This window comes from Electrophorus electricus, chromosome 14 (genome assembly GCF_041902795.1).
Source record: "Electrophorus electricus isolate QZ-2024a chromosome 14, ASM4190279v1, whole genome shotgun sequence".
In the NCBI taxonomy this organism is placed as follows: domain Eukaryota; kingdom Metazoa; phylum Chordata; class Actinopteri; order Gymnotiformes; family Gymnotidae; genus Electrophorus; species Electrophorus electricus.
In genome coordinates this window covers 20,057,501-20,064,620 of record NC_137510.1, presented here as the reverse complement: position 1 = coordinate 20,064,620, position 7,120 = coordinate 20,057,501, and the positions used below count along the sequence as shown (strand labels likewise).

Here is a 7,120-nt window from a genome sequence, read left to right as displayed (position 1 = left end):
TTCTTCTTTTTCTATTTCAAGCCTTATAAAAATAAAGGTTGGGAAGAGTGATGTTCATTGCACTTAGGGTCCACATAGATTAACGTTTTCTGCCATGGAACTTCAAGTCTGTACTTCACAACGTTTGAATAAAAATCTAACGTGAAATATTGTGAAGCACGTTATTGATGTAAAATATATATTGCAATGATTTGACAGGATCAGACTTATTTACGTTGCTTGCGGAGCTTTTTTTTTTTAAATCGCAACAGTTTCTGTAGCTTCGTTATATGTATATGCTCTATTTAAAATCTGTTAGATGTGATGAAATTTCATTTAACGTCTTTTAACTAAAACTACTGTTTTGCAGCACGAATACTTGAGAAACAGAACTCAGATAGAACTGTCAAAAGGAAAGTAGAACAGGGTTGTCATACGTTTTATTATAAAATATCAATTATATATTTACTATATACATAGAAACACTATCACACAATTCTTCACGGCAGAGAAACTCTAACTTAATCCGATGTTATTTTTACATTTTATTTTTCCTTTTGTGCATGATGTATACAACTTGATCTCCTCTTCACAATTGAAATTTGTGTGTGTGTGTGTGTGTGTGTGTGTGTGTGTGTGTGTGTGTGTGTGTGTGTGTGTGTGTGTGTGTGTGTGTGTGTGTGTGTGTGTATCTAATGCGCGAGAAATAGGCGCGAGAGATGCAAAGTGCGATGTCCAGCTTTCTGGCTTGCAGAGAGCGCGCGAAACAATGTGTGGAAGGCAAGACTGAAGTCTTTATACAACGCTACAACGTTTCAAAGGAGAGAGTTTATTTCTTCACACTAATGAAGATTTCACGATAGTGGATACCTTAGTGCAACTGGATGTTCTTCTAACAGCGCAGTGACAGTGAGTGCCAGTTTCTGTTTATTCTGTGCCTAGACGCTTAAACGCCAAAATAGGAAGAAAAAAAAGAAAAGAAAAACTGACGAGACTAACAAGAAAGCGGTTGAAGTTCGCAATAGCCCAGATGAGAGGTTCTGACAGATAATGTTGCGGTTGTCGTATTCCTGAAAATAAAGTCAATGCTAATAGATAGGCCTAGAGGCATTTTGTTAGCACTTCCTACAACAGTTTAAACTTGTATTTGCATTCACTTTGAGTTTGTTTATTAGACTGCAGAAAATAAATTATAAGGAGGTAACAATTAGAGTAGAGTAGAAAAAGTAGAAATGCCTACTTGGTATCTGCAGGACTGAAGATTTGTAAATGGACAGCCAATGTGAATGGAGAGTGTTACCTGAATGTTATGGACAAATGTGATCAATCTGGTCCCTCTGGTGACATTCACCTATTCATATTTTAGATTAAGTCTTTAGCTGTTATAGTGACCACGTCAAGGTCACTATAACGTCAACATGTTAAACAAAGGTCAAATTGTAAGGTTTGGGAAGAGGACAAAAGATACACTATACAATAATATACTTAGCCTTCAATTGAATTGCAAGCACTCTTTTTGATTCTCAAACAAGCCCTTTACTTTTTAGTGTAACTAATATAACTTATCATTAAAGAAAGATAGGCCTACTGGTTCATACAAAACAAGAACTCACTTGTAAAAATTCGGTCAAACCATTGTTCAACTCAAGTTGACAAAAATGTTATTATTGGCCAGAGTTTTGTTCTCATTGGGTTTTCCTGCACCTGGATACATGAAACTTTAATTTCTCTGTAACATTAGCAGAATTAGAACGTTGTTCGCACAGTTTATAGCCTCTAATATGGGAATTATTTGTTGCAGCGGTTCACACAATTCGCATGTATAACTAACTATACTGGAAGTATTAAAATGGTCCCTGAGGTAGCAAATCAAAGACCATCTTTCTGTGATACCTGTGTTTCTACACTCTGTTACTCTGTATTTCTACACTGTCACTAACAGAATTATAAAATTAATAATTTAATTTATTTCCTAAAACACAAATTTAACTAGAGCTATATAATTATACGACTGCTTTTAGGCTGCTATATTAAAAGCACATCACTACAAGATCATCATGTTCAATGACTTGTTTCTTTGGGATTGAATGTGTTCTTGAGTGACCAGTGAAAATAAACATATAATCTGAGTTTATATTTATAATCTCAACATAGCAGATGTTGTGCCACTCTCATGTTGTAAGAATAACAATGTTTTTACTAAGAGAAGTACATAGCTCACTCCTATTATTCCAATTGCAGTTTTTTTAGTGGACATCATATTTTTGCAATTATTTCAGATGCTGAATAAAATTCCTAGGAAGGTAAATATTAAGATTAGTGAGTAAGACTACTGAACAATTTAGTGCAATAAATGTTATTTAACATGTCAGTATGGCAGCAAACCAGCTTTATATTTGGTTTGACTGCATGGCAAAACCTTTCATCCTGGCCAAAAGCAATATGTTATTTCTGATGTTGTGTTATGTTGCATTGTTAATGTTGTTATTTTACATACTTTAAGTAAGTACATCAGATAAAACCATCATTCCAGCATGTAGTAAATGACTAAGTACCAAATTAAAAAAAAAACAAAAAAACTGCTTTTCCCCAAAGAATGCATTCACGTTCCAATAGCTAACCGGGTGTTTATGTCTAGAGCAGCATGGGGTGGAGGGATGAAAACATCATTCCACTCAGAGACATAAAGACAGATAGAGAGGGGTAAGAGTGAAAACACAAGTTTTGTTAAAGTTTTGGAAGACATTGATATTGATGTAATATTGGAAAAGATCAGAGATGATTAAATGAAAGGGAAGGTAACATCTGGCCAAATCAAACTTGTGTACTTTCACCGGAACCTGAGTGTGAATCCTGACAATGCCATAGCTAAAAGTCTGAAAGAAGTTCAATTGGCCTTGCTCTCCAGGTGAGAGCTTCCTCTGTACCGATGATTTACAGTGACGGGGGCCAATCCTGGGCCTCAGTTCATGTACATAGAATTAAGCAGTGGGAAATAGCCTCCATTTGCATTCAGTTTACCTAAGACTTCAGGTGAGCAGAATTTGGAAAAATATGTTTTTCTCAAAGAAAGGTTATTTGGCCTCGTTATATACAGGGGATTCAGACTGCAGGTGGTAACTGCTAATAACTAACACAGTTAGTTGGACAAAATACACTAGAATTGGGTAGAAGAAGGGAAGTAATTGTCTATTATTTGCACTAAAGTGGTCACAAATTAGTTTTATGGAGAGCCAACTCTAAGGATGAACCCATTCTTTTCTGTCCAGTTGCTTAAGCGCATTATACTTAATTACAATGAATATAATCAGAATAAAGTAAGTCTGTAAGTCTGTAAAGTAACAACAAAGATTCACTTCCATGTAATTGCTTTCTGAAGTCTGACACTGTGTAGGTGGCCTGTGAGAGCCAATAACAGAATGTATATGGTCAGCAGCTTTGCATCATACAGTCTGACATAAGCTTAAGACTTCACCTTCAGTTTGCCATACAGTGTGATGTGGAAGCCACTGTTAAGGGAGTACATCTTTTCCAATATGACCCAGCCTTTAATAAGTGTGTTTTTGAATATTTTTAGCTCTCAAGCACCAGTTTATCACCACCACACCTCGCCAGACATGTGCTTGGCTGTTGTTTGTCTTACTTGGATGGATCACTCATGTACATGCAAGCTTTCACATTTCAGTTTACTGTTATTTTTAGAAAGTACTCACTCCATATCTCAAGCACTATAAATGATGAAACTCAGGATCTCAGGAATTCTTCCCCAGTGGACTTGATAAGTGATAAACCTCATTACTGAACTGTGCATGTTTAACAAGCCTTCATCATATCTATGTTAGTGAGTGTCCATTAGGCCAAGCCCTGAACGTAATTTCAGAGAGTTTCATACATAGTGATAACTGTGACTCTGACATTAAACTCTCAGAATCATTAAAGAGCTTAATTTAAGATAAGATAGCCTACAATTAGCATTAATTACAACTTTCAAAACATTGCATTTCAATTATTAATAAACATACTTTTATACCTATACTGATGCTGGAAAAGACAAAGAGACAAACATAAACATGAGAGAGAGAGAGAGAGAGAGAGAGAGAGAGAGAGAGAGAGAGAGAGAGAGAGAGAGAGAGAGAGAGAGTCATATTGACATATCAGCCTGTTTTGTGGCCTCATTTTGTAGCACAGGGACCTTGATGGCAGTATTGACATGGCACACATGGCAGTATCTGGGCTGCTATATTCCTGTTGTTGGTGGATTAACATAAAGGTCAGCAAAAGGAAACAAGAAATTTGTAGATCAGCATATAAAGTGTTTATTTGGAGTTTAATATAAAACCAGGTGAAACCATAACATTCACTTGAGCTCTTGAATATGGGTGAATCTACAACTTTGGGCACTTTAGGCCTTGTGAAACTTGTGAAAAAAGGTCTCTCAAAACACACTTTTCACAGTCTATAGTTTAATAAATTTTACTAGTAAGAAGATCTGAAAGTGGACACTTGCATCACAAGTGAATATTGTGATTTGAGTTTTTCATAAAAGTCATGAACAAATGGCATTTCCATCACACCTCAAATAATCAATTTTATTAGAAAATAACTGAACATAATAAATCCTTTTTAACAAAATGGCTTTTTAACAATTTTGATTCCTTCATTAATTAAGTGTATTTGGTAATAAAATGACTAAATGGCATTGATAATGTATGTATTTATTTGAAATCTAATGTTTTAACACATTTAAGTTAGTAACACATTTTAAACAAATAGATTGTGTTACTGTACCAAGAAGACAATGGTCCTCACATTTGAAAATGTTTGCATATAAATTATTTGCTTTTTTTGCTTTGTTTTTCGCAAAAATCTGTGTAGTTGTCTAAATGATGGGGTGTAGTGGAACTCACAGTGTGTGGTGAAATGACAATAAATACACTTTGAATCCATTTTGTCCACTATTATTTTTTGTCAGTATTATAGAAAATGCAAAGCTCATCAAAGGAAAGTATTAAAAGGGTAAAACAGACATGCATGCATACTGGTGTCTGTATATGTCTTAGGGTATCCAGTAATGTATTCTGTAACATTCAGTAAATAAATCGTTTCTGTGAAATGCAAATACACAATAACTGGTTTTGTTTAAAATCTGTTTTTGCTTTTAAAATTTATTTTAATTAGTTTGGTGATTATAGAACTACAGTACCTTGTATGAGTATTCACCCCCTTGAACTTTATTTACCTGTTGATGTGTTACATGGAAATGTCAGGAATCCACCAAATAGTCCATAATAGTGAAGTCTAAGGGAAATCAAGTTTGCAAAATTATTCACACATAAAAAACATAAAAATTGTGACTACATAAGAATTCACCTCTATTGCTGTGAAAACACCTTAGTTTTGTGCATTTTCTGTGCAACCAGTTACCATCTAGAGGTGGTAAAGTTTGTTACCAGACAAACTTAATTCGTTATTAGGAAATGCAAAGAACATGGCACAACCACAAATCTGCCTAGACAAGGCCACCAATCACAAGTCAGTGAGCAGTTAAGGAGTAAATTTGTAAAGTGTCTAAGAGGCCAAAGGTTATTCTGAATGTGCTGGACAGATTTGCATGTGAGATGGGAAAAGCTGAACAGGGGACAATTGTTTCCTGGACAAAGCTGAAATGGAGAGAATGGAGAGATGACTTTATGAAAAAGGCATGTTAGAGACTTTAATGTCTAATGAGACAGATTGAACTTTTTGTCCTTGTTGCAAGGTGTTCATCACCCTGAGAACACCATTCCCACAGTGAAGCATGGTGGGGGTAGCATCATGCTGTGGGAATGGTTTTCATCTACAGGAACTGGGAAACTGGTCAGAGTTGAAGGTAAGACAGATGGGGCCAAATAGAGGGCAGTCCTTGAAGAAAACCTGCTCCAGTCTGCAAGAGACCTGAGACTAGGACAGCAGTTCATCTTCCAGCAATTCAAAACATTAAGCATTCTGCCAAAACTACACAGGAATGGTCCAAAATCCAGAACCTCAATGTATGAAAGTGGCCAAGTTAAAGCCAAGACCTCAGTCCAGTTAAAAATCTGTGACAAGATTTGAAAACTGCTGTTCACCATTGGTCGATAAACTGACAGGGCTTGAGTAGTTTTGCAAGGATGAATGGGCATAAATGTCAGGATCCATATGTGGAAAGCTGATTGAAATATATCTTAAAATATGTCATATCTTATAGCTTACTTGCATCTGTAATTGTAGCAAAAGGTGGTGTGGCCAAGTATTGACCCGATGCAGAGGAACAATTATGCTATGAAAAATATGACATGTTATCAAGTATATTAGTCAAATGGTAAACAACCTTCTTAAACTTTTATTTTTATGCTTATACAAAGCACTGTAATTGCATATCCAGATTCTAGCTAATTCTAGCGAGCTTTAATGGATACAGGAAATGGCCTGCCCGACATAAACATTCATTTCCATCTGCTCTTTGGTGATAAGTAATTTGTATCAAATTATGACATCTCTCATTAGCCAGAAGCAGCATCAACATTCAAATTGTGCCTATGATTTTATAGCATTTTTAACAACAGCATTTGAAATTACAGCCTTCATAAAAATCATATAAGTCATATCTTAAAATAAACTTTAAAAGAGATTTCTGTCATTTCCACTACCATTTGTGGTGCAAATATATCAAATATCAAAAATATTCTATGGAATTTTTCCCGTTTTTCTTTATTTTCTGCTTATCACATACCATTTTAAAAATAAATAAACAACACAAAGAAGGTCCGAGTACTAAGGTATCAAAGTAAAATCAATCTGTGGTTAGATTAGCTAGAATCAGACTCATAGCCACTGCCTGCATCATACAATCCTTGGGTTTTTAGTCTTGCTATAGTCTATTTAATCAATTCATTATGTTCTTTAATGTTTTTCGATGAAGATAAAATTTGGTTTGTGGTCGTGCTAATGCACAGCCCCACTCTGCACTGGATTTTGGGTGAAGGGGACCCTTTATACTGCATTTTAGACTGGTTGTATCCTCAGTGCCTTTTTGATTTTACCATGATGCTCAGTGCAGTATCCACAATATGAATGTTTGAAGTTAAAATACACCCTTTTTATCCTGTTTTGCATACATGCA

General features: G+C 35.4%; 1 protein-coding gene across 2 annotated transcripts in view; it reads left to right on the top strand.

Moving 5' to 3' along the window:
- The first annotated feature begins 695 nt into the window (after positions 1 to 695).
- Positions 696 to 7,120, top strand: part of kcnj14 (potassium inwardly rectifying channel subfamily J member 14) — a 17,421-nt gene continuing 10,996 nt past the window's right edge. For both annotated transcript variants that reach the window (XM_081696544.1, XM_027006711.3), the window contains exon 1: positions 696 to 888. The gene's annotated coding sequence lies outside the window, so the exon portion shown is untranslated. The remainder of the gene's footprint in view (positions 889 to 7,120) is intronic.